Raw genomic sequence first — 25,982 nt, 5'->3', positions numbered from 1 at the left:
TGCCCTGCTGGGTGGTAATTCTACACGGTGCTGTCACAGGAAGACAATATCTGGTTGGCATCAGTTGATGGAATAACAATGGTCACAGACTCCACAGCCCGTGGCTCTAGAGTTCAGATAACATCTCTGTCCCCTAGCCTCCTGTCACCTCAGCATCCCCATCCATAAAGTGGGTACCCTCTTCGTGCCTCCTTCACGGCCTTGGCAGGGGATAAAATGGGTTCATCTACACAAGGCACAGTACAGCGCACGGTCAGCTCAGGGAAGACATTTCTACTTTTATCCCCCGGAAGGTGGGCATTGGAGTTCGCCCTCGCGTGTCTGGGTTGACGTGGGAGTCTGGCGCCGTGCGATCTTGGGTCCCCGGGCTGGAAAAGATCATTTGGGCCCGTCTCCTGGCTTTGTGCCTCGCCCCGTGGAGAAGTCCCGGGCTCGGGTGGGGGGTGGGGGGGGGAGCTCAGGCCTCGTTCCATCCACCACGGACGCTCTGTAAACTTGGAAGTACCAGCAGCTGACTCAGCAGGGGGGTCAGCTGCAACGTAGGCAGCCTGTGGGAATCGGTTCTGCTTTCTTGAGGTTCACAACTCGGGTCCTCTGATCCCAGCCCTGGGGGAAGCTCTTGTGTAAGGAGGCGGCTGAGTAGGGCTGTTGGTGCAAGACCCCGTGACTCCTACGTTTTCCTTCTGAGAGTCGGGGGCCAGGAGACAAGAGAGCTCGGTCTGGCACCAGCCACCTGGGCGAGCTCAGCTAAGTCCATCCCTGTCGAGTGTCCGTGTCCCCCTGTCTCAGAGGGTGGAGAGTGTGTCTGCAGTGCTCAGAAGATGATCGGGGTGGTGTTCAAGGGCAGGGGGCCATTCAGAACGCACCCGTCCCTGGTTATCCGAATTTGCTTGAAGGGTCATCAGCATCTGTGAATTCTTGAGTCTGAGAGGAAGAGCTCAAATAACCAGCGTATGAGTTTCTCGTTGCTGCTGTAACAACCTCCACGAACCTGGTGGCCTAGTAACACATGTGTTCCCTTCCGGTTCGGAAGGTCAACAACAGGTTTCACTGTGCTAAAAAGCGAGGTGTTGGCGGACCTGTGCTCCGTTCGGAGGCTCCGGGGGAGAATGCAGCCCCTTGTCTTTTTCCAGAGCCCAGAGGCTGTTCACACTGGTGGGCTCATGGTCCCTTTCTCCTTCTCCAAAGCCAGCAGCAGCGGGTCGAGTCCTTCTCACATCGTATCGCCCCGATTTTCCTGTCTCCCTCTTTCAGTTTGAAGGACCTGTGCAAGGACCCTGGATAAATCTCCCCCATCTCATGACCCTTGACTCAGTCCCATGGGCAAAGCCCCTTTCTCCGTGTCAGGTAGCATACTCTCAGGTTCTGGGAGATCGGACATGGGCATCTTTGGTGTGGCGGGGTAGCATTATTCTGCCCGTCACGGTGAGGGATATCTCGAATGCTGATCTGTGACTCTTTGTTTCCTAGATTTGGAAATTCAGAGTTCAGATGGCCACTGTTAGAGTTACAGCTGGCCAGCAGGGCGCTGGCCAGTCAGAGCAGATGTGGGCGTGAACAGCCCATGAGGCTGTACCCAAGCGTGTGGGTGATCATCAGGCCCGACGAAGGCCCCAGGCTTTGGCGTCATTCAGACTGGATTCAAATTCCTGCCCCACTACCTACAAGCCCTGTTGCTCTGAGCAAAGTGAGTTTCTCATCTATGAAACGAGACGGCAGTATGCCCTCGATAGGGTGGTCGTTAGGAAGAAATGAAGGTGCCCAAGTTAAGCGTGGAACATGGTGGCTGGAACCTGGTAAAGGGCTCCCCATGAACCAGCGATCCTCCTGGTGGTTGAGCCTCTATGTCAGACCCTAGTGATTTCTAGACATGAGAACTCTTCTGTTTCTGCCCCATGCTGGGGAGAAGGGCCGAGCCTTGCTCGTGGGCTGTGTGTACCCTTGAAGAAAGGCGGCTCATGGTTGGGAATGTGTGTGTGCCAACCTGCGGGGTCCTGCTCCAGATGCCCAGCCAGGCTTGTGTTCAACTAGAAGGTTCTCAGGATCTGAGGTGGCTCAAGGGAGGGGCTCTCTCGTCCCCTCAGCTGCAAGACCTTGCAACTTCCTGTTCTGCTGTTCTCCCCATGTGTCTCAGTTTCCAACAATACTCTCTCTTCCTGAGCTTCTCTTTCTGCTTCTGGCTCTGCTGAGGACTGCCCGACCCTCTCTGGGTCGCCTGTTTAAACATCTTAAGAGGGATCATCTGATTTGTTTAGTCCTAGTGCGGTTCAGGTCTGATAGATTGATCCCCTCTCAATCTGGAATGTTCATGTCCAACAGGCCCAAGAAAAATTTTTTTTTTTTTTAAATGATTTATTGTCACGTTAGCTCACCTACAGTGTATACAGTATGCTCTTGGTTTTGGGGGTAGATTCCCGTGATTCATTATTTACATACAACACCCAGTGCTCATCCCAACAAGTGACCTCCTCAATGCCCATCACCCATTTTCCCCTCTCCCCTGCCCTGCCCCCCCCCTCTCTGTATTGAAGAGTCTCTTATGGGGTTTGCCTCCCTCTCTATTTGAAACTACTTTTTCCCCTCCCCTCCCCCATGGTCTTCTGTTAAGTTTCTCAAGTCCCACATATGAGTGGAAACATGATTTGTCTTTCTCTGACCGGCTTATTTCACTCAGCATAACACCCTCCAGTTCCATCCACGTTGTTGCAGATGGTAGGATTTCATTCTTCCTCACTGCCACGTAGTGTTCCGTTGTGTGTGTAAACTACATCTTCTTCATCATTCATCAGTTGATGGACATTAGTAGGCCCAGGAAAAATCTTGAATTGACACTGGATTGAATTGACATTGATCTCGACCTTGTCTAGTCCAGGGACGGAGTTCCACGGTCCTCACTCACGAGCCATGGCAGACACGAACCCAATCATGCCTTTCCCTCTAGCCGAACCCAAATGTTTCAGTTATTTAACTCTGTGGTCCAAACCTCTCCAAAATGCGGTGGCTTGAAATGACGTATTTGTTCACAGTTCTGTAGCTCGGCAGAGTTCTGCAGCGATGGCCCACGTGGAAGTCACGTGGAACGAAGTTGGGTCACTCATGGGCTACGTGCAACTGGGAGCTTGACCCGGGCGGGGCCGCTTAAGATGGCCCCACATCCTGCTGGGACTCGGGCTGTCTCTCCCCCATGTCGCAGCCCGTCTGGACTTCTCTACTTGGGGCCTCAGGGCTCTGGGACAGTGAAAGCCAAGGCTGCTGGGCCTCTGAGGACGTAGGCCTGGGGTTGGCACAGCATCGCTTCTGCCACATTCCGTTGATCGCGGCATGTCACCGGCCCAGCCCAGACTCAAAGGGAAAAGCAGCAGAGGCCACCTCTTGATGTGTGTGTGTGTGGGGGGGGGGGGGGGTTGATGGTAGAGCCCATCCCCGATGACAGTCTGTCAACCAGATTTGACCTTAAAATTCGACGGATGACAATGGTCGTCTGAGATGGTCATTTGTCATTCCTGAGGTCTTAGTTTGTTGGGGCTGCGATAGCAGAATGCCAGAGACTGCGTGGCTCCTAAACAGAGAAACTCACCGTTGGCGGTTCTGGAGTCTGGAAGTCCCGGATCAGGGTGCCAGCACGGTCACGTTCTAGTGGGGGCCCTCTTCTGGGCTGCACACTGCCGTCCTTGCTGTGTCTTTACACCATGGAAGGGGCAAGGGAGCTCTCTGGGGTCTCTTTCATAAGAGCACTAATCCCCCGCATCATCTCCCAGAGATCCCACCTCCTAATACTATCAAGCTGGGGGTTAGGACATGACGTATGTATTGGGGTGGGTGGGCTGGGTGGGGGTGGAGGGGAAACGAACGTTCAGACCGTGGCCTGAGTGAGTTAGTCCACGCTTTCACTTGTCGGCTGGGAAATAAGCTTTAGAAAGGGAGAGGGACTCCCATGGAGGGAGCAAGAGAGCCAGGATACAGCCTCCACGCACCCCACCAGCATTTACTGAGCGCCTACTGTGTGCCAGGAGCATGGGATACAGGGAGAGACAGGCCCTGCCCTCAGGGGGCTCCCTGTCAAGCGGGCAGACAGGCGTGTATGCAGACTGGTGTCCGTGTGGCCAGATTTCGGCTTTAATGGCATGGCGCACGGTGCCAGCTGCTCCCGGGTCACAATCACCCATGACGTTTCCGTCCATCGTGCACTCAGTAAAGTAGGTGAACCCCGGCCATTTGACTGAGAGTGCATTTTTCTTTTGTTTTGTTGAAACTTTATTTTGAGAGAGAGAGAGAGAGTAGGGGGGAGGGCAGAGAGAGGGCGAGAGTATCCCAAGCAGGCTCTGTGCTGTCAGGGCAGAGATCGACATGGGGCTCGGTCTCACGAACCCTGAGATCCTGACCTGAGCCGAAATCAAGAGTCGGGCGCTTAACCGGCCGGACCGCCCGGGAGCCCCGAGAGCGTATTGCTAAATACACTCAGATTAATGTCTGCCCGCTACCCTCAGTGTGCAAAGTACCTCGGGGGGCAAAGAGCTTCGCTGGGGTTGGCTTTGCTAGGGGAAGTCAGGAAACGGCGCCTTGAGAAGGAAGTGCGGATTTGAACTGGTGCCAAGGATGAATTGGCTTTGGAGGAGGCCTCCAGTTGGCTGGAGCAGGAGTTGGCCAGAAAGAAAAGATCCTTCAGGTGGGGAGAGCAGCACGAGCGGAGATCCGGAGGCTGGACGAGCGAGGGTGTGTGGTGTGGTGGGTGGGAGCAGGGAGTGGCCGGAGGGAGTCTGGACGCTCTGCGGGGTCTTGAAGATCCCACGCAATTTTCTGGGTGGTCCAGCGCTGCCCCGTTGCAGCATCCTGTTGTCCTGAGGCCCATGTCTCCGAACTCCCATCGAGCTGAAGCTCAGACGTTTGCACAATTGAAGATTCCAGGCAGCCCCAAACTAATTGAGTTTGAACTTCTAACTTGGCAGAGGGCATGTCGGTTTGTGGCTCTGTCTCCCGGCCTGTCTGGTCCATGAACCAGCTCAGCGTTGCTTTGCATTGGTGGCTTTCTTAACTGGATGACGGGGTCCCCTCTCCTCCCATGCCCGGGACTTGCTGCCAGACGAGGACACGGAGCTTGGGAGAAACGAGATGTTTCCTCCAGGGCTAAAGAAGGCTGATTTCGGATGGCACCTGCGGTCGGCCTGGGCTCCTTTCCTGTGGGGAGACCTTGCCACTGCCCTTCGGAGCCAGACCGAGCCGGGCCGGGCACCGGAGGGCCCACTGGCTTCCCAGCGGCTGGGGACACAGAGCCGACGGGCGTCAAGACAGAGCCTTCGGGGAGGGCAGGCCGTCTGCAGTCTCTTTTACGGCAGGCTTGACTCACAAGGGGCCTCTTCGACTGTCAGGGATTTGGGTCACGAAGAGGGGAACGGCCACCCGGCGGGTAGAAGCCCAAGATCCGCCAGCTCCCAGACCTGTTTTGAAACGCCGGCCGTGAACCCCGGAAAAGTTCACTGGACCGCTCTGTGCCTCGGTTTCCTCCTCCGTAAAATGAGGCTCACGGGGGTGTTGTGTGGCTTCCGTGAGATCCTGTGTGGCTCGGAGGTGGGGCTGAAAACCACCGTGGCCTCTGCGTGAGGGGGCCTGGCTCCAGGGGTGCGGAACTGTGGGGGCCGGAGGTCCTGAGCCAGGAGGGGCCAAGAAAGGCCAAGTGTGCCGTTCCCAGGGTCACGCTGCACCCCAAGCCTTCCCCTCCATTTCCTGCCTTGGCCCCAAAACCTGGCAGGACGGGGTGGGGACCTTGAATCACCAGCCTCTCTTCTCCTGGGGGGCGCGGGGCCTGTTTGGCCTCAATGGGCCTTTCTTTTTCTGGCCTTTCCCTCCCCCGCCACCAAAAACCTCAGACGTGAAGGGAATCGGGAATCAGGAGCAGGCCCCAGGGCAGGGCAGGGCGGCTCCCCGGAGCCTGGCTGGGCTGGGCGATGCCGCTCACCTCCCCGTCACCGATTCCTGGCGTTCTGTTCCCTCCGCAGTCCCTCCGCAGTCTCTCCCTGCTCTGGCGTCTCGCATTTCCCAGGAAGCCAACATCACCCACAGTTCCTCCTCCTAAGAGCTTCGTGTGTTGTTTCCACTGCCCACAGAGGACAGGGAGCTTCTGTCTGCTGAGTCCCTGCTGGGCTTCTGCCCTGTCCTGCTTTAAGGTTGTCTTCCGGGGCCACAGGTTCGTCGTTTCTCTGGTGTGGAGCTAGGGCAAAGGGTCCCATTTTACAGCCAAGGAGACTGAGGCCCAGAGAGAGGGTGTGTGCTCGCCGGCTCCTTCCTTCTGTAATTTACCAGGTCTTTTCTAGCCGGCCTCCCTCTCTGCCTTTGAAATGCACCCTTTGCCCTTTGGGGGGGCCCTGTGATGGGGCACACAGGGAAATGATTTGGAGTCTGGGACGAGACGGACCTGGGTTCCACTCCTGAATCCCCTGGCGACCAGCGGGGTGCTCTCTCGCACAGCGTCCCGGTTGGCTGCTCTCTCTCGGCCTCGGGTTCCCCGTTTGCCAATGAAAGTGATAACAGGATCAGCCCTGCGTTGCAGGGTGAAGATTAAATGAGATAATCCATGTAAAGGGCCTGGCCCTGGGCCCTGCACCGAGTGGGTCCCTGTCAAGGGGGCGTGCCTCAGACTCCTGGGCTTTTAAAACAAGATGGGTGCCTGGAGGTCCCTGGTAAATGCTTTTTGAAATGAGACTAAATTCTTGAATTACCCCTTCTGCTCCAGCCCCCTAGCCTGTTTACAGCCATACTTTCCTGTCCAGGATGAGGCTCAGAGAGGCTGGTCGACTGCCTAAGGTCACACAGCTGCTGACAAAGGGAGACACGCTCCTGATACCTCCTCCCGTACCTGCCTGTACACTTGACCGTAAACCACAAGGGCTTTTCCTATTTTCCTGGCCCCTTTGTCCAGAGTCTACACATCCTCCTCTTTTGTGATTTCTAGACCTTTCTGCTTTACCTCTGCCACAGACCCTCCCTATTCCAATCAGGGCTATCTCCTGTATCGTTGTTTTGTTTTTTTGTTTTTTTAATCAAATGCCCCATTCGGTCAGAAGCCTGTTCTCACCCAGATGTCCCGCCGAAAACCAAAGCAATCAACTCGTTCACACTGAGGTGTTTGCAGCTGCCGACAGCTTACGGGAGTGGGGGCTTGCGAACACGATGGCCAGAGTCAGCAGAGAATGTCTGTGCCGGCGGACGTTCGGGCACCGTGGACACAAGGTGAGGGGAGACTTGGGGCCAGGGGTTTTCCCAGAGGCGAGCGAGCCGTGGCCTGGTTCTGCTATAAAGACCCGAGGGCAGGAAGTTACTGAGCCAACTCCATACGAGTTTGTATTTCCAACTCCCTCACACCTCCACCAGCGCCTCTCTGCTCCCCCCGTTTCTTGTAGACGGAGTGGCCCGAATTGGGTTGACTTTTTTTTTTTTTTTTTTAATGTGATGAGGCTGCACTCCAGCAGAGCTCAGAGAAACAGGGCAGGCCCCGGAGGCCTTGGGGACGAGTGTTGCAATCTTGGCACACCCCGTGTCTACACTGCCCGCCCACCGGCCTGCCACTTTCCCACAGAGGACAGAGGTGCTTACCACGGCCATGTCCTGGGCCCTGGACGAGGACAGGTGTCCCTGTCACCCTTTGCCGAACTGGTAACGCTGTCTTCTCGCTCAGGGGCCCTTCTTCCTTCCTTCCTCGCGTGGGCACTGGAGGGGGCGCTGCGAGAGGCCCGGGGCTGTGCCACTGGGCCGCTGTGGGGAGAGGCAGGTCAGGTGTCTGGTCGGGGTGTGTTTGGAGAGGCAGGATGGCACGAATGTTGCCGCTTCTGGAATCCAGCTGCGTGGTTTCCCATTCCTTGACTTCCTGGCTCCGCGGCCTTGGTTTCCTTATCTGTACGGGGTGGGGGAGGGGGGAGGGGGGAGGGGGGGCCAGAATGGCATTGCCTCACGGGCTTTTGGGGGTGGAAGGAGATAAATGTAGGGGAGGGCACGTTTTATTTCGTTTTATATCTTGTTTGTTTGTTTGTTTGGTATTTGCCACCATCAGCTGTTTGAAGGCAAGAAGCTGGAACTTGGGGGTCCGCGCACGGAGTGCGTGTGGCTCTGGGGCCCAGGGAGCAGTGAGTGCCAAGCGTTTGCCCCTGGCAGTCCGGTCCGTGTCCCTAGCGACGGGGTGGATTCGTACGAAGCTCTGCCCCTTTCTGCTTTCTCGCCGTGGCGGGGGGAGGGGGGCTTTGGGGGCGTAGTTTCACCTTGTTTACGGTCATGTTCTTGAAAACTCGGGGTGCGCGGCGAGGGTGGTGGAGAGGGTGTAGGGGTGAGGTCAGAAGAGCTCCATGGGACACCCGGGCGGCTCAGCTGCTTGAGCATCAAGTTCTTGGTTTCGGCCCAGGTCAGGGCCTCACGGGTTCGGGAGTTCGAGCCCCGCGTTGGGCTCCGCACTGACGGTCTTGAGCCTGCTTCGGATTTTCTCTCTCTCTTCTTCTCTCTGCCCTTCTCTGGCTCATTCTCTCTCTCAAAAATAAATAAATAAACTTAAAAAAAAAAAACCAACAACGAACTCCTGGCTTCAGGTCAGTGGTAAGTTTCTGGAACCATCCGAAAGGCCTCCCCGGGCGTCGTCTGGTTCCCCCAGGGTGGGGTGGGTGGCCAGCTGGTTTCTCCCCTTGATGTCTTATGGAGAAGCTGGGGGCATCTCTGTATGCTCAAGTTCCCGAGGGGGCTCCAGCATTCGTGGGGTTCTGGGCTCCACCCCCAGATGTAGGGCACAGAGCAAGGCCACTGTGAGAAGCTGGGTCAAAGGCTGGCTGGCCCCTGTCTTCTCAGTGTACCTCCCTGCCCTGTGACCACTTCACCCCTCCTCTCCCTCCCTCCTCCCCCCTCCTCCTCCCTCCTCCTCTCTCCATTCTTCTGCAGCCAGTGTTCTAAATTCTTCCAGAAGTTGAGTGGAACATCTCTGGGCAGAAGCAAGAACTGACCTTGAGGAAAGGGAGGGTCCTCGAAGCTCCAGGGGCCGGCTGGCTTCTCAGTGGCTTCCTCTCCCCGGGAGCTGGCTGAGAGGAGATGCCATGAAAAGAAGTGAGCCTCAGTTGTCCAGCAAACGTACCCCGGGCACCCAGCCCCCCTGCACCCTGCACAGCACGGGCACTCAGTGCATGTTCGTGAGGGGATGACCAGCAGAGGCCCACACCCCACACCCTCATACTCTGGGGACCGGGATCTGGAGCATCGCCTCAAGCCCCGCTCCTTCCCTTAGGGCAAACCGAACCCTCACTAGAGTTATTTTGAGGGTATGTGCTTATTTTTAAAACACAAGATTATTTTGAGGGCATCCGCTTTATTTAAAAAAGAAAAAGCATGGGAATTTTGCATTCAGCACCATAATATGCCCCTGCCTTTAAAGACAAAACTTGTGGCCCTCAGAAAACCTTGGGTCAGCTCCAGGGAAAGGACCTTCATCTGTGTTCTGGTTTCCTGTCTCTGTGGCTCATTCAGCGACATTTGGGGTAGAAAACGCATGGATCGTCAGGTTTGAGGGGGATGCTCACGGACAGTTGAGTCTTCCCCTTCCCCCCCCCCCCGCCCCTCCCATGTCTATATTGTGTGAGAATATAGGCACAGAGAGGTTAAGTGACATGCTCAAGGTCACACAGCTGGTAAGCAGCAGAGCCAGAGTTTGAACCCAGACAGCTTTCACCACAACGCTTGCAAAGATGCCACTTGGGTGAGCCCTGTTCCTGTCTACGCTGTTGCATTTGTGGCTAGACAGCTGGGGCAGTTTCCCGAACAACTGAGACCCACTTCCTTCCACGGCATCTCCTCTGATGACGGTCGGCTCCCAGAGAGAAGAACCACCAAGGGCCCAGATGGCGCCTGGGGCCTCAAGAACCCTTCTACTGGGGACAGGGAAGGTTCTGCACAAAGGCACAAATTTTAGGGTTCCCCGGCTGGAGTCACGGACCTCTGGTCTGGGCTGGGTCTCTCTAGAAGGAAACAGTCTGTGTGCCTCTCGTCTGAGGCGCTTGGCCAGCCTCTTGCCCCAGGTGGTTTGGCTTCTGCCGAGCGTCCAACCCTCAGCGCCTGCGCGCTGTCTGTGAGCCAACCGTGGGCTGCCAAGGATCTGAGAACTCGTTTCCAGAAGAGGCAACTGAGGCCCAAACATGATGTCAGAGGAAGAAGGCTGGTGTCCAATCCCGTGTGTCTGGCCGCCCTGGCTCAGGAGCTCAGGTGGGGCCTCTGCCCTGCCTCTTCTCTGCGGGACCAGGGGGCGCCTTCCAAGTCCATGGTCGCCTGGAGGATCCACGTGCTCGTGGCTCAGAGAGGGAAAGAGATTGGTGTAGGTTCTCAGAAGGTTGGGAGCAGAGTGTGACCGGAAGCCATGTCTCCCACTCGCCTGGCACCTCATTCATCCCTGTCGCCCTCAGGGGAACATTCGAGGACCGGGGTTTGGGCGGGAAAGACAGAGCTGCTCTTCGGGTCTCAGTTTCCCCTGATGTCGAACAGGGGGATTGACAACCCCAGCCCACTGGAACCTGTATGTGGTGAAGTTTTTACCAAACAGAGAGAAAGAGAGAGAGAATGCAGACAACAGAATGAGTTTTTTCAGAAAGTGAGATGTTTTCAGCTGAGGAAGATGAGTCTTTGTCCCACCGATTTTTGTTGGCGTTAAATACCGTCTCTTTTCCGAAACGGCGGGGGCGGTAAAGGGCAATTTTAATTTTGCGGTACCCTCACTTGGCGAACACGGAAAGGTGGGAACTGTAAGGCAGTCTCACAACTGTTTGGGAGATGTAACTGGCTCATGAAACCCCAAAGTTTGCAGTTCACTGAACTAACGCGGTCTCTTGGGCTCCTTTGAGCTCAGGGACAAGCCAGGTAGGCGTAGGAGTGGCTGAGGTCATGTGATTGGAAAGAACCAAGAGACTGGGCCCTGGGCATGGAGGTGAGGGTTCCGGCAGCTAGAGCCAGAGCCGGACGGCAGAGCCGGGAATGTACCTGGCACGGAGTAGTTGCCCATTTTGGGCAACGGGGTGAAATGGTTCCCATGTGAGTGTTCAGCACATGACTCAGAGTCAGGGCAGTGGGGAGAGAGAGAGAGAGAGAGAGAGAGAGAGAGAGCGAGCGCTGGGTTCTGAGTTGGATATCTGTCTTCAGTCGGATTTCCCCAGAGCAGAGCCTGAGGCAAGGATTTGGGTGAATGTGAGGTTTTGAGGATGTGCTGTCGGACAGGGTTGGGATTAGGGAGAGGCGAACGAGGTAGGGTCATGCAAGTTTAGAGCTGGATTCCATCTTCATTTAAAATTTTGATATTTTGCTCATCTTGTATCTTATGCTTTAGTTTAAATGTTTTTTAAGTTTATCTATTTTGAGAGAGAGAGACAAAGAGAGAACGCACGTGCATTTGAGCAGGAAAGGGGCAGAGAGAGGGGAGGGGGACAGAGAGTCCAAAGCAGGCTCTGCGGTGTCAGCACAGAGCCCGACACGGGGATCAGTGCCACAAACCAGGAGATCATGACCTGAGCAGAAATCGAGAGTCAGATGCTTAGACAACTGAGCCACCCAGGCGTCCCTAATTTCGCTTTGTGAAAATATGGAACTAAAGTATTATTTATCTTGATTAGTAAATTGCTTGACACACTCTTAAATCTACGTTCAAGGACAGAGCAGGGCGGGAACCCAGCAAGGATGTGGTCTCAGGTGGAGACTTTTCTTAGCCTGATCCCATGGGGAGCTCTGGAGCCTGAATCGCACCCCCGTCAGTTGGAGGGAGGCAGCCCCTGCTTAGCCGAGGGCAATTCCCAGGAGAAGGGGCCAGCTGTGAGCCGTGAGCATCTAGTATTCTCTGCAGCGGTGGGATGGGTGCCCTCAGCTAGTAAAGGGGATCTGAGCTGGACACCCACCACCCACCACAGTACTCTTTGTTTTTCTTTGAGAGACGCCAGGAAAAAATTTGAGTCATTTTTAGGTGCTTTTGGCTGTCGGACTGTGTTTCTTTGGCGATGACTGTGCTAAAGCCTCCAGGGCCCAGCTTCTAGTCCTGTTATAGAATGGGTGAATGAGGGGCACCTGAGCGGCTCAGTGGGTTGAGCGTCTGACTGGATTTCGGCTCAGGTCATGATCCCAGGGTCATGGGATCGAGCCCCATGTTGTGTCCAGTGCTGAGCGTGGAGCCTGCTTAAGGTTCTCTCTCTCTCTCTCTCTCTCTCTCTCTCTCTCTCTCTCTCTCTCCTTCCCTCTCTCTCTCTCTCTCTCCCTCCTCCCCTTTCCCGCTCACACATGCTCTCTCTCTCTCAAGTAAATAATAATAATAAAGAACAGATGAATGAATGAATGCTTTGAGCAGGGAGGGTGTCCTGGGTTGGGCAGGGGAAGGTAGGCGGAGCTAGCGTGGGTAGGGGCGTGGCCTGAGGCATGAGCTCATTCCAGCTTGGAGGATGGGAGCAGGCTGGAGGAAAGCCACAGTGGGTCAAGTGTCTGTGATCCTGGCCAAGGAAGGAAAAGCAGGGGGAGGATAAAGTAGGAAGGAGAGGGCTTTGCCCCTGGTGAAGCAGGCAAGTGGCGAGGGTCCCGGGAGGTAGCCTGGCACTCTGGATTCTCCTCAACTGGGAAGCTGAAGGAGTTGTAGACCCTTGAGGCCGGCGAAAGCACTGCAGACTAGATGTGACATTAAGTCCCAGGGCTCAGAGAGAGAGAGAGAGAGGCACAGGCTTTGTTCCCTAAAAGGGGCTCCTTCTGGGATTTTAGGGTGACACCACGGTCCACACGTTCTTGCTAAAACTCTGCCCCTGCTGCACACAGTGCCTGAGTTTACACCGTCAAAGCTTTAAATCCGAACTTAATCCGTGACCTCCTCCAGCCACCTGGCCCGAATGTGCCAAGTTCTCATGCCTCTGAGCCTTGGCGTCTGCTGTGCCTGGGCTAACTCTCACTTGTCCAAGTTTCCCTTCTCCCAGGCAGCCTTCCCTGACTTGGTAGCTGGCGTGGGTACCATGCCTGTGTGTTCTCCCAGCACACGGGGCTTGCTGTGTTGTGATTTTGCTCATTATCTGCACCCCCGCCCCCTGGCTTGGGGTTTCTCCGGAGTGGGAACTACATCTTTGTATTCCCAGCTCTTGGCTGATACCTGGCAGATCGTGCGTGCTCAGTAAGGTTTATTGAATGTATGAATGAGAAATGTGTGATCTGTCGTCAGATATTTATACCCTAGTGTGAAAGAAGCTCCGAGAGGAGTTTTTTGTTTGTTTTATGATCCTACTCCCTCATGACTGTCCCACATTCGTGTCTGGGGCAATATAATTCAAAATAGCCTAAGAATCGTAATCGTATTCAATAACGTACTCCTCTTATCTAATTCTAGTACCGACTCTATTTGGTATGTACTCTTACTGCTCCGTTTTGCAGAGGGAAACTGAGGCACGCGATATTTAAGCGACCTAGGCAGTAGGTAGCGGAGCCGGCATTTGAGCTCAGATGTTCTGGCTCCAGAGCGTGCTCCCGTCACGCTGAGGTGCTGACCACGGGTTTGGGTTCAAGTCCTCACTCCTCCATACGGTAGCTGTGTGGCCTTGGGCAGGTTGCTTGACCCCTCTGGGCTTCTGTTGCCGCAACTGGGAGACGGGGCTGGTAATCAGGGCTGTTGGGACAAAGTGAGCGAGGGGAAGGGTCCTGAGGGCTGACGGTGACGGTTCCCACGGCCAGCTGGTGGTTATACACTGCGGGGGCTCTTGGAAACCTGCACCAGTGGAGACATTGCCAGGGTTCTTGTCAGAAGGGTGAGAAAGCAAGGAGGAGGGAGACAAAGGCCCCTCTGTGAGCCACCTGGGGCCCTTCCTCTGGGAGGCGAGTTAGGAAGAAATGAGAGCCCCGTAGGGGGAGACGAGGACTCCCGCCTGGGAGTGGGGCGGGTGCCATGTTGCCTGCCAGGATTTGTTCTTCACGAGCAATGGGTGGAAAATTACTTTGAATTCTTTCCTGAGGGGGCAGGAAGGCTAGGGCCAGTCCACAGAGGGGAGAGGGCTCTCTACCCGCCAGGAATGCGATCCCAGTTTTATTTTAAAACAGAATAGAAACAACTTTAAGTTGATGGTGGCTTGGGGCCGCTCATGGCTGCCTAGCCAGTTCTAGAACACGACTCTTCACAAGCTCAGGCTCCAGCCTCGGAGATTGGGGATAGCAGCAGAAACGTGCCAGCTGGCCCATCACTACCCTGTTCTCTGAGGAGCCTGCCTCCTCCAGCTTGACTGGCTTCTTTTCTGGGAAACCAGATCTACCCTTTGGGGTTGGCAGGGGGGCCTTGGGCACAAATCTGTCTCCCTCACGCTGCAGATCGTTTCATACATCTGCAAAATATATTCCTGATCCCTGATCCCCACAGCGGCCCTGCGGATGGTTTCTCCCTCCCTCTGATAAACATGGAAATGGAGGACCAGAAGTTGGAACAGCTGGACAGTTAGGAGAAAAACCAAGATTTCTCATACCACAGACATGGCTTGGGCTCTCTGGGGACTAACAGTCTAAGTAGCTCTGAAGCATTTTCTTGATGAACTAAAACCCAGCACAGCCAGTGCAAAGGGACGGCTGAAAAGTTGTTTGCTCTCCTTGTGACACGGAGGAAGGGCTTGAGAGCCCCAGACAGTTTTGGGAATAAGTAGCAAATGATACACACATGATTGATTGCAATACTATGTAACACATATTCAACAATGAATCGTAGTAGTAAAGAGACTGGAAACAAGTGCTCAAATCCAGGAGACTGGTTCAGTAAATGATGGCAAGACCAACAATGGAGTACTATGCAGCCATCAAAAAGGATAGACACTATACTGATGTGAAATGATCTCCAAGGTGTACTGCTAGGATAGACAACTTGCAAAAATAGTGTGTGTAATATACTGCCTTTCGTGCAAAATGGGAGAGAAATTAGAATACACATGTATATTTGCTTAAAGGAACTAGAAGGGGATAGGAGAAACAAATAAAAGCCGACGATAGGTCCAGGGGGCACTGAGTGGATGGTGACAGGGTAGGAATGAGGATTTGCCTTCTTTTTTTTTTTTTTTCCAAGATTTTATTTTTAAGTAATCTCTGTACCCAACAGGGGGCTCAAACTCATGACCCCGAGATCAAGAGTCACATGCTCCACTGACTGAGCCAGCCAGGTGCCCTGGATTCGCCTTCCAAATTTTAAATAATTTTAGATGGTTTTGAATATCACCAATTAGATGGAGTTGTGTTGCGTAGTCAAAAATTTAAGTTACAAAAGCCAAGGGACAATCACGCACAGTTGCCCATTAGGCTAGTGGTTATTATAAAGTATTCTTTAAACTGTAATCCTTGTGACTTTTACCGTCATGATCCCCCTGACCATCACATGAACACACGTAGGGTTTTAAACCGAGCTTTGCCTGACTCCAGCTTCCTCAGTGTCACAAGGAGAGGGTTCCTTCTGGCCTACTTTGAACCTAGCCTGAGAGGGTCCTAATTGTGTCTGATGCAGGGCCCGCCCTTCCCTGTAGCATCCATTTCATTCTGGATGCTGGGATGTGTTCCTGGTGCCCTTGGCCTCCTGTGGACACGGGTGGTCAAGCCAGTTGACTTGTGTGTCTCTTTCCAAGAGAACAAACTTGGTGAAATGTTGGTAGGAAAAAAATGTGTCCTTGTGGGCTCTCCTTGACCCTCATATCCAATGAGCAGAGAGACCTTCTAGAGAATATAATTGAACAGCCATATGCTCGGTCAAGAAAACAATCTTATAGGGCTTTTAGCCGGTGGTTTCTCTGCCAGGACCTCCCCAGACACAGCTTCCTGTTGAGATTTATATACATATATATATATATATATAATAAATATATAAATATTTATATATATACACACATATATATACACATACACACACATACATATATATATGACAATAAATGATATATATAGTCAAATATATATATATTATCATATATATGTCAATATGTATATTTGACAATAAATTATATATATATATAATTGTCAAATTCGTTTCCATACAGCACCCAGTGCTCATCCCAACCTGTTAAAATTAACCGAAGACATTGATGAGCTGCCACTGCATATTCTGATCAGCGTGTTTCTATGTGGCTCCAGCCTTCCATCCCAAAGCCGAGGCCCCTCACATTTCTATCCCAGAGCCCAGGCTCACACCTCGCTCTGTAGCTCTCTGGTCTTTGGGAAGTTTGGAACTACCCCAAGGCTGCCCTTATTACGCTCCTAAACATGTACCCAAATACACCAGAAAACACCCACGTGCCCTCTACTTCCCAGGCTGCTGTGGACCACCCCCCGGAAGGATGGCCATTCGTGGGGTCCCCTCCTTGGCCTACTCTGGGGTGGGCCCGTCAGGACTTCATGGACTTTCTCAGGAGTCAGGCAGAAAGGTTGCTTTCAACCTTTTCTCCTTCTGTGTGTCTGACTCTGAATCTCTGTATTTGCTCTGCCTTAGTCCTTCTTCCCCCGCCCTCACAGTTTAGAGGCTTCTGTTACCTTCTCGGTCATTCTCTGTCTCCCCCTCCTCCCCTCCTCTCTGTTCCTCCATGTCCTTTTCCCTCTATGTCCTCTTCCCTTGGGGTTTGCTTGGCCGCCCTTCCCTCCATGCAACTCCTTGGGTGTCTGCTGCGATCCCCTGCTCCCTCCTCCCCACTGAGATTACCCCCACCCCCACCCCACCAAACCCCTGCCCTGCTGGGCCTGCAGTGGAGAAGACTCTTCTCCCAAATCTCCCCGAGAGTGGAGGGGCAGGTCAGCCACATGGGGCTCAGTAGGGCCTGCGCTTGGTTTAACGTTCTGCCGTTACTGGTCTTGAAATTCTTAGTACTTCCTTTTTTTTTTCTTTTTTTTTTTTTTAATGTTTATTTTTGAGAAAGAGAGAGAGAGAGAGAGCATGAACAGGGGAGGGGCAGAGAGAGAGAGGGAGACACAGACCCCGAAGCAGGCTCCAGGCTCCGAGCCGTCAGCACAGAGCCCGACGCGGGGCTCGAACCCACGAACCTGAGCCGTGGTCAGTTGCTTAACCGACCGAGCCACCCAGGCGCCCCTGGCATGGACCTTTTCAAAGAGTAGCCACAGCCTCTCTGGACCTCAGTTTCTTCGTCTGCCAAATGGGGATCATGGGAATGTTATGACCCAGACGAGCGCTCAGCACGGGGCCCAGCATACGTGGGCCGGCAAGGCCAGCACTCAGGAGCTTCTGGCTTCCCTCCCTCTGGGGCGGAGGAGGGGGTGATTTGTCAATAGGAAAACCGTATGATTTATTGTCCAAACTGAAAGGGGCGTGTTGAGATCGGAGGCACAGGCCGAGGTGTGGGGTCACCATGTAGGGGTCGTGAGTGCCTTTATCAGCATCCTGAACGTGGTAACAGGGGAGCGAGCATCGGGGAGCCGGCGTAACCACGCCCTGGGCTGGCCTCCAGCTGGGAGACCGCACGACTGGGTTCTAGCATTTGCCGCAGAGAATGGCGTCGCCCTCGCCCTAGCTAACAACGTCGGGACGTCAGGGAAACACGATCAGCGAGAAGGCCTTGAAGGCCGCGCAGTCCAGACTCCCAAACATCCTAGAAACGTCTTCCGATTAAGCCAGCAATACGTCGGCCTGAAAGTCCAGCCACTCCTTCCCGGGCACGGCGGGGCAAAGTGGCTCTTGCCGAACAGCACCCTGGCGCGGGGGCCGCCGTCTCGAGGCAGCGAGCATTTGACGGACGCCCGTCCAAAAACACGCAGACCTCGAGGCTGCGGGTCCACGAGGACACCGATCGCCCCATCACACCTCGTCCTTTCTGCCCAGACCGCTGGAGAGAGTCCTTCTTGCTCTCCGGCCCCGGGAGGGCTCACCGTTCCCCGCCGGCTGGGTTTGTTTTTCACCGGGGGCACGTGACGGCCGGAGCCGGCTTCCCTTTCCGAGATTAGGAGTCTGGGCGTCCCCTGGGTGGCCGACCCAAGCTCCGTATTTAGGACATTCCTTATCGTCTGCATTTTTCTCCTCAGCCCTGGCTCCGCTTTCTGTCTCCACCCACGTTCCCTTCCTCCTTTCGCTCTCATTTTTAATTTATGTTCCCCTGTACACGTGAGCCTCTTGGGAGACTTTTCTCCCCCACCCGCCCCCCCACCCCACCCCATCCCTTCTGGACCACGCCAAAGTGTGAGCAAACAAACAGACAAACCCGCAAGCCAAAGCCTCCTGTAGCCCTCCTCCTTCTGCTTGGAGACACAAGGGTCCCAGCGGGTGGGGGGGCTGGAAGGCGCGAGGTTAAGAACGATGCAGAGGAAGCGGTGACCAACGTGAGAGTGAGGAAGTCGGCCGCCCTCGTCCGGGGCAGGAGGTGGCCGGCTGACCCCGTGTGACTCCGGGGGGCTGAACCGGGCTCCAGGTGACCATGTCAGGTCGCTCGGAGTCCAGCTGAGTCCAGAAAGGAAGAGCTTTCTAACGGCCCCGTGGGTCTTTCTCGAAGTTCCGCCGGTGGAGGTGGGGAGGAGAAAGAGGAGTGACCTGTTCTGGAACATGGCAGAACCCAGGGAGAGTTTATTTCTGGTTCTTTTTCCGGAGCGTTGACCGGAGGGCCCGGGCGTGGGCTCCCCCCGTTTCAAGGCCAGGCGATCTGGCTGGCGAAGGGCACCCCTTGATGGTGCCCGTGTGATGCTGTCTTCTGCCTGTCTCCCCTCACCCCCCACCGCCACCCGCCCACGAGGTAAGCGCCACCAGACACGAGTCTTCGCACGCTTCGCTGTCTGTGGCATCCCCACACCTAGCCGGGCGCCTGGCACTCCACCGAGCTTTGTCACATTCATCGAATAAAGGCCACAGCTTCCGGTGGCCGAGCCGGAATGCAACCTCAATATTGTCACCCTCCAGAAATAGCTGTCTGTAAACATAACAGCCCAGGGGCACGTCTGTCGAGTCAGGATCTTCACCTACAAAAGCTGACCAGCCCATCCTGCTTTGCCTGGAACGTTCTGGAAGCCCCGCCTCACGGGATACCCCCAAGCTGGATGACTGGTCTCCCTGCATTGGGGATCCCGAGGTGGGTCTTTACGGATGAGGACATTGCTCCCTGGCCCCGGGATCTGGCTCCGAGTCTGCCGGGCGAGGCTTAAGCTCTCTGAGTTACTTAAGCGCGCTGAGTTACTTTCTTTTTCCTGTAACGTGAGGGCGGCAGCCCCCTCGAGCCTGAAGCCTCTCCAGCAACGGCTTTTAAGATTCTGGAATTTCCTCTGGGCTTCAACCAGCTGCTTTTTCCGTTGAGGGTGGAGGGGTAGTTTTCCCAGCAGGACCCTTCCGTAGGGCAAGGCTGGAGCTCTGCCTTGGGAAAGGTGACCGCGCAGTGACAGGGTTGAGGGGGAGGGCAGCCCGTGCTTCCTCCCCCCCGCGCCTGGGAACAGGGTGGGGTCTCCTACTCCACCATCCTGGTTTGCTAGCAGCAGTGGCCAGCCCTTTTGTCAGCCGCCTGGGCTGGAGCCAGGGGGTTCCCAGGGGCCCCCAAGACCCCCGTGCCCAGGGCTGGCAGCCTGGCAGGGTGCAGCTGTGCGGCTCAGGGCTCCCGGATCTCTCCGGGGTCCACCCGCCTGCCCAGGAGCCCAGCGAGTGGCAACTGTGCCGTCCGAGGTGGGTGAGTCAAGTCACTGAGGGCTCTCGGAGGTGGGGCGGTGGATGTGTGGGACGCTGTGACCCTGCCAGCCCCGGGCACAGTTGGGGTCAGCAGGCATAAGAACACAGTGCTCTGTGCCCAGAGGGACCTCCAGCAGGCAAGTCACAGGACGCCAGGGACAGTCACCGTGACTGAAGATGTGGCTCCTCTGTCAGAGCGGCCCAAGCTCGAATCCCATCTCTGCCCCTTCCTAGCTGTGGGGCTCTGGGGCTAGTGGTCTTGCTTCTTTGAGCCTCAGTTTCCACTTCTGCAAAATGGGAATGAAAAGCCTGCCTTGTTGACGGCTTGCTCTAAGTAGAGGTTGGCACCTGAGAAGTGGGGGTTAATGTCGTCACCCCAGCCTCTCACTTTCTGTCCCTCTCTGCCGAGGGCAGAACTCAGAGACCCAGAGACAGGTGAGGGCTTCTGAGTCACCCTGGAGAAGCTTGCTAGTGAGACACGAGGCAAGTCTGAGGCTCGAAGGCTCATCACAGCCCTGCAGTGGAAGGGCCGTCAGTCCCTCGGGGGCTTGGACGCACCGTGATGGGACAGAGGGACATTCTCACCAGTCTTGTGGATTGCCGCTGGGGTCCGTTAGAACAGAACCAAGCTCCAGGCGTGGCTGCTTATCCCGACCCTGTTCCTTTCAGAGTCTAGTTTCGACATCTGTTGCGTGGGGAGAATAATTCCCTCTCCTCTGGGGGCTTTGTCCGGCTACGGGGAGAAGAGGAAGACCAAGCCCAGCCAGACGCCTGGCCGTCCCAGCACGAGCGTCCTTTCTTCTCGTTGTCACTGCTGGGGACAGGGCAGCCCGGATCCGCATCGAGTGCTCAGTGAGGCTGGGAGGAGCTTAGGGAACAAGACAGGGGCACCCCAGGCAGAGGGGATCGGCCAGAGTCAGAGCCTAGAGGTCTCGAACACCATGCTAGGGGGGCACTGGGCTCCTGGAGCCCGCGGGAGCAGATTGGTTTGGAAGGACTTGGGCTCTGAAGTCCCCCCCCCTCCACCGCCTCCCCCCAGTAGCCCTGGGCCCTGCAGCCCTGTCCTGGGTCAGTGCCCCTAGGTTGCTGACATCACCCAGGCTGGCCAAGGGGGACAGATACTATTGCTCACACACCGGGGCCCTCTTTTCCTCTCTCTGTGGCTGTTCTCCACCGGGTCTCCTGTTTGGTGCCGCCTTTCCCCCTCTCGCCGTGTCCCACCTCCGCGCCTTCGTCCCTGCTGTCCCCCAACCCCTCCAGGATATCCCCTTCCGCTGAGACTGCTTCCCCCCTCTTCCCCTGCTCCTGCCACAGCCCCATAAGGGGCGAACACCCCATTCAAACCCACTGCTGCAGCTTCCTGGCCGGGCAGCCTGCGGCAAGTTACTTAACCTCACCGAGCTTCTCTTTCTTCATCCGTAAATGGCGCCAAGAAGAGTTCTAGCTTCAAGACTGATGTGGAGACCGAGTCTGTTAATGTGTAAACGCCACACACATGACAAGCCCTGGAATGGACGTAACGAATTTTATGGCGTGTGCGCCGTGGTGTCGGATATGCTGTTGAAGGGGTCGGGGATACAGCCGTGAACAAACAGACCGAAGCCTCTGCCCTCAGTAAATGTCAGCTCCGATTTATGCGTCCGTTTCCGTGACTGTTCTCTCCACCTGCCCGCAAGGTGGGACAGCGTCCGGTTCCTCCGAGCCTCAGACACCCGGCTCGGGGGCTGGCGTTGTTTGCAAAGTGAAGGCAAGTTCTCTGATTTGGGGATTCCCTTGCCATTCCTGATTTCCCTGGAGAGGTTATGGCACCTGAGGGAGCCCCTCAAGGGCAAGGGACATTGTAGGGTCAGGCAAACAAGTCTGCGAGGCCCTCAGTCTCTCTCTCAAGCTGCCGCCCCTTTAGGGGGCTGCGCACTCTTGCAGGGAGGTCCCTCCTCAACTGGGGGATCCCGGAGCTGGAACAGCTGCGTGTGAGGCAGGCGTGTCGCCGGTGACAGAATCCCAACCCAACTGGCTAAAGCAGTAAAGGAAATCCATTGGTTGAGGGAACCCCTACGTGTAGCAAGGGTTCGGGTGTGGTTGGTGTTTCCGCATCTTTGAGGTCGGCCTTCTTCTGTGTCGGTCTCGTTCTCTGTTAGAATCTGCCCAGGTGGTGGCAAGAGTCCCAGGGAAGACTCTCATTGGCCCACTCTAAGCCCTGTGCCCCATTCCTGAAGCAGTCATTGGTGGCCAGCGGAGTGGGATATTCTCATTGGCCAGGCTCAGAGCAGGGGGTGGGGTCATCTCCTTCCAAGCCCGGCAGCCTGACGAGACGGGTGGGGTGGCTTCTGACAAAGAAGCGATGGACAGGCCCCTCCCCAAATGGATGCACGAACGGGCCCTGTCTGGGAGCACGTGGAAGGGCAGAAGGTGTCTTTGGATTCCAGGGGCTGCTGACCAAAAGCTTGGGGTTTGCTCACGGCTACGAGGAAGGGGTGCTTCTGGAGAGAAGGCCAGCATTTCTGCTGTTGTGGGGGTGGGTGCACAATTTTGACTTATATTTGGATTCCTTTCTGGGACCATACGCCTGGAAGGAGAAGGGAAGGGACATCGCCAGGCCCCTGCTCGGTGCCCCGCACTGGGCTAAGCTCTGCATGCTTTGTGACGCCAGAAGCAAGCGTGGGCTTTGGAAAGAAACTCCAGAGAGGTAAGCGAGGAGGAACAGACCGGACGCCTACATCCAAATCCTGGTTCTGCCACTTCCTCACTGTGTGGCCTTAGGCAGATTGCTTGACCTCTCTGTGCTTCAACTTCTTCACCTTAACAATACCCATATTCAAATGGGATCGATAATACCCAATGTTGCTCCTGTCTAGATTAATTAGCTAGATCATGCTATATTAGCAAATTAGCTAAAGTATTTCGAACAGTGCCCGGTGCACTGTAAACTTCCAATAAATGTTAGTCATGGTTTTGGCCCGTCTTGGCTGCTGTAACCAAAACGGCAATTGACTTCTCACAGTTCCGGAAGCCGGGACGTCCAAGATCAGGGTTCCGGCAGATGTGGTGGCTGGAGAGGGCCTGCTCCCTGGTTCACATCTTCTCTCCGTGTCCTCAGATGGTGGAGGCAGGGATCTCTCTGTGGGGTCTCTCATAAAGGCACTCACCCCGTTCGTGGGACTCCACCCTCATGACCTAATTGCTTCCCAAAGGCCCCGCTTTCTAACACCCTCACGTTAGGGATGAGCTTTCCACATATGAACATTGGGCGGGGGCGGGCAGGGGGGACGACACAGACCTTCAGTTCGTAACAGGTCATTATCATCATTACTTCCTTTACTGCAGTTCATTGGAGGAGGGGAGTAGAAAGTGGGATTAATGGTGGAATTCAAGGCATGGCAGCAGGGTTTACCAGGCACCGGTTCTGGGGGCGCGGAGGATGCCCTTCTGGAATCCAAAGTTCAGACCCCCAGAGGCTGCACCTTCATTTGCATCCGTGCTTATCTCCTGGGGGGGGGGGAGGGTCGTCTTCAGACTTACCTGCTTCACACACCTGTCCCAGGATGCGCATCTTTTGGAAGCGGCTGGTTCCGGCTGCCTGTTGGCATTGCCTTTCTCTCTCCCCCCTCTCCCCACACCCCCGTGTTGTAAGGCCCCAGGCCAGTGAGACCCAGAAATGAGGAGTCAGCATTGTCATGGCAACCAATTTTCATCTGTGGCTTCAGGGCCTCTGGGGGCAGAAGATGAGTCTCGGCCCCTAGGACTGGCCAGCGTGGGCCTTTCTCCGTGACCTGGCTTCTCCCGTGAAGCCTCATCTGGGTGTCTGTGGTCCCCACTCGTCTCGTCTGTCATCTAAGACCTTAGAGCATTGGCAGTTACCATGGAAACAGCTCTTGAGGCAAAACTGCCCACGTGGGCTGAGGAAATATTCCTCAAGAAAATGGGGGGATTGCCAGACTCCTTGGCGCTCTGAGGGGGCCCCGACTCCCGGAACCTCCGAGGACTGCCACTTCTGGGTGGACCCAGAGCTGGCGGAAGGGTCCTCGCTCAGCTCGCGGGGCCCCTTGCTGGCCTCCTGTCTCCAGTCTTCCCTCTTCCAGCATGGCCCCCATATCAGCGGTGTGGGTTAGAGCTGGGCTCATTTCAGAATGATGGACATCCCTCTGCTCAAAGGCCATCCGTGGCTCCCTATTGCCTCCACGATAAAGTCAGTGCCTTGCAAGGGTCTTTCTCCCAGCCCGGTCTCCAGCCGTCCCACTCTCCACACACGCACTTACCATGCTCGATGAAGCCTGTGTGCCTTCACGCACGGATCTGTCTTCGCGGATGCCTCCTGCCTCCCTGGCGCCCCATAGCAAAGGCTTTGCACTCTCCGAGGCTCGGCCCCAATGCCACCTCCACCGAGAAGTTTCCCCTGATTTCCCCAACCAACTTCCCTTTGCTTTGTACAGATCCAGGGTCACAGTCTCAGCGGCCAACGGGGCCGGGAGGGAGACACAACGACTAGTGTGGGGATCAAGACTATAAAAGGGAGGGTGGAGACTGCGGAGAAGCCCATCCTGTCTGTGATGCAGTATGACCAGTTCGCTGCAAGCCTGGACTTACGGGTGACATCTCAGAGCATCTACCATGCCCCTGCACCCACCTCCCCTACATGACGGCAGAGACTGGGCCATCTGACGCCCACAGCTTCTAGCGGGGAGCGTGGCCCACTAGCAGCCATCTGAATAGATGCTTGAATGCACAGGTCTGTGCTGTTTCCTGAACCCATCGAATGTGCTCCTACCTCAGGGCCTTTGCACTTGCCGTTCCTCCTGCCTTTAATCAGATAGTCACACGTCTCCCTCTTCCTATGTTCTGGTTTCTGCTCAGAGGTCACCTTCTCAGAGATGTCTCCTCTGGGCACTCCACCTAAAATAATGCTCTTCCCCCCCCCCCCCATGCCCTGTTCCTCTTTATATTTTCTCTGTAGCACCTACTACCGTCTGCCACTATATAATCATTTGATTTTTTTTTCCAGCACTTACAAGATGCTTCCAATGCACCAGGCATGCTTCTAAAACGTTACCAGTGTAAACTCATTTAATCCTTAGAGTCGCCCCATGCGGGAGGCGCTACTCACCAGGGCTGTTTCTCGGCTGAGGACACTGAAGCACAGAGAGGTGTAATGACTCCCCCAAGGTCACACAGCGGGTGGGTGGCAGAGCAGGGACTCAAACCCAGGCAGTCTGGCTCCAGAGGCATTTGCCTCCTTGGCACCTACTCGTTTATCTGTTTGCTCCCATTCCTCTTCCGAGGATGCCAGCCTCTTGAGGCAAGTGCCGTGTCTCTGTTCCCTGCTATATCCCCAGGACCGAGACCCAGGCCTGGAGCCTAATGGATGTTTGATAAATATTTCTTGGAAGGATGGAGAAAAGGAGACCCAAGGATCAGAAACGTGGAGGGAAGAATCCCTGGCCTCTGGAGCTTTCCATGAGCCCGATGTCAAGGCCATCTTGCCGGAAGTTTCTCAGCCTCCCGGAGGGTTTGAGTCAGCTTGTCTGGGCGAGGCCCCGGCCCACCCTCCCTCGTCCTCCAATAGGGCCTCTGTTCTCTGACCTCTCCCAGGCAAAGGTGCCAAACCGCACTCCTGAAGCCCCAGGCCCATGCTGCGCACACTTCCTCCCGTGACGGGGCCACGGAGGAGAACGTTCCAGGCCGGAGGCAGGAAGTCTCCGAAACAAGGTGGCCTGGGGTGAACGGGGCCGGGGCGGGGCTGTCCTTGGCCAGATGTGCCAGAGCCTCAGCGCCGCGGAGGACGTCAGAAGGCTGGAAAGGGGCCTGGGACCCGAGGCTGCAGCCTGCCGGTGCCTCTGATGTATCCAACGTGCCCCGACTTCTGACCCTAATCCGAGAGGTTCCAGAGAAGGCCGGTGCCCTGCCAGCTTCTCCTTGGACCCTCAAACAGTAGCTCTGCTGAGGGAGCCGTGGGGACGCATTTCCCAGGTCCTTTCCTATGACATTCCCCAGTAATCGTGATTGCGACAGGCACTCCGCCGAGGGTTCCATCGAATGGTCGCGGCCCCTGGATGTAGACGCTAGGGAGGAGAAGCCCGAGGCCCAGGGAGGTGAGGTAACTCATCCCAGGTCACACAGCCTGCAAGTGCTGGAGCTGGGGTTACCGAACCTGATTCCAGGAAGAACCAGAAGAGAAGCCGCATTCTACCCATTGCTCCCTTGGGGTTGGGGGTGGGGCAACCTGGGGAAGGATCATGAAACTTGTTTGAAATTGAGTTTTCTCTGCCAAATGGGAATAAGGGGGAATTGGCATCGGGGGAGTCCCCACGAGGGGCTGCCTCTTTTGCTAGGCGCATCCCGTGGGCCGTTTTCCTTCCATTTCACA

General features: G+C 55.5%; 1 protein-coding gene across 4 annotated transcripts in view; it reads left to right on the top strand.

The window, feature by feature from the left end:
• The window catches only part of CMKLR1 (chemerin chemokine-like receptor 1), a 46,118-nt gene that overhangs the window by 5,711 nt on the left and 14,425 nt on the right, over positions 1–25,982 (top strand). Inside the window, exon 1 of one of the 4 annotated variants that reach the window (XM_007092340.3) lies at positions 7,374–7,647. The exons of 2 other annotated variants lie outside the window; for them this stretch is intronic. The gene's annotated coding sequence lies outside the window, so the exon portion shown is untranslated. Of the gene's footprint in view, positions 1–7,373; positions 7,648–19,259; positions 19,619–25,982 lie in introns of those variants that run through there. One more of the 4 variants, XM_042961974.1, reaches the window with a different exon arrangement.

The sequence above is a fragment of the Panthera tigris genome, chromosome D3 (assembly GCF_018350195.1).
Source record: "Panthera tigris isolate Pti1 chromosome D3, P.tigris_Pti1_mat1.1, whole genome shotgun sequence".
NCBI lineage: Eukaryota > Metazoa > Chordata > Mammalia > Carnivora > Felidae > Panthera > Panthera tigris.
This window is presented reverse-complemented; position numbering and strand designations above follow the sequence as displayed.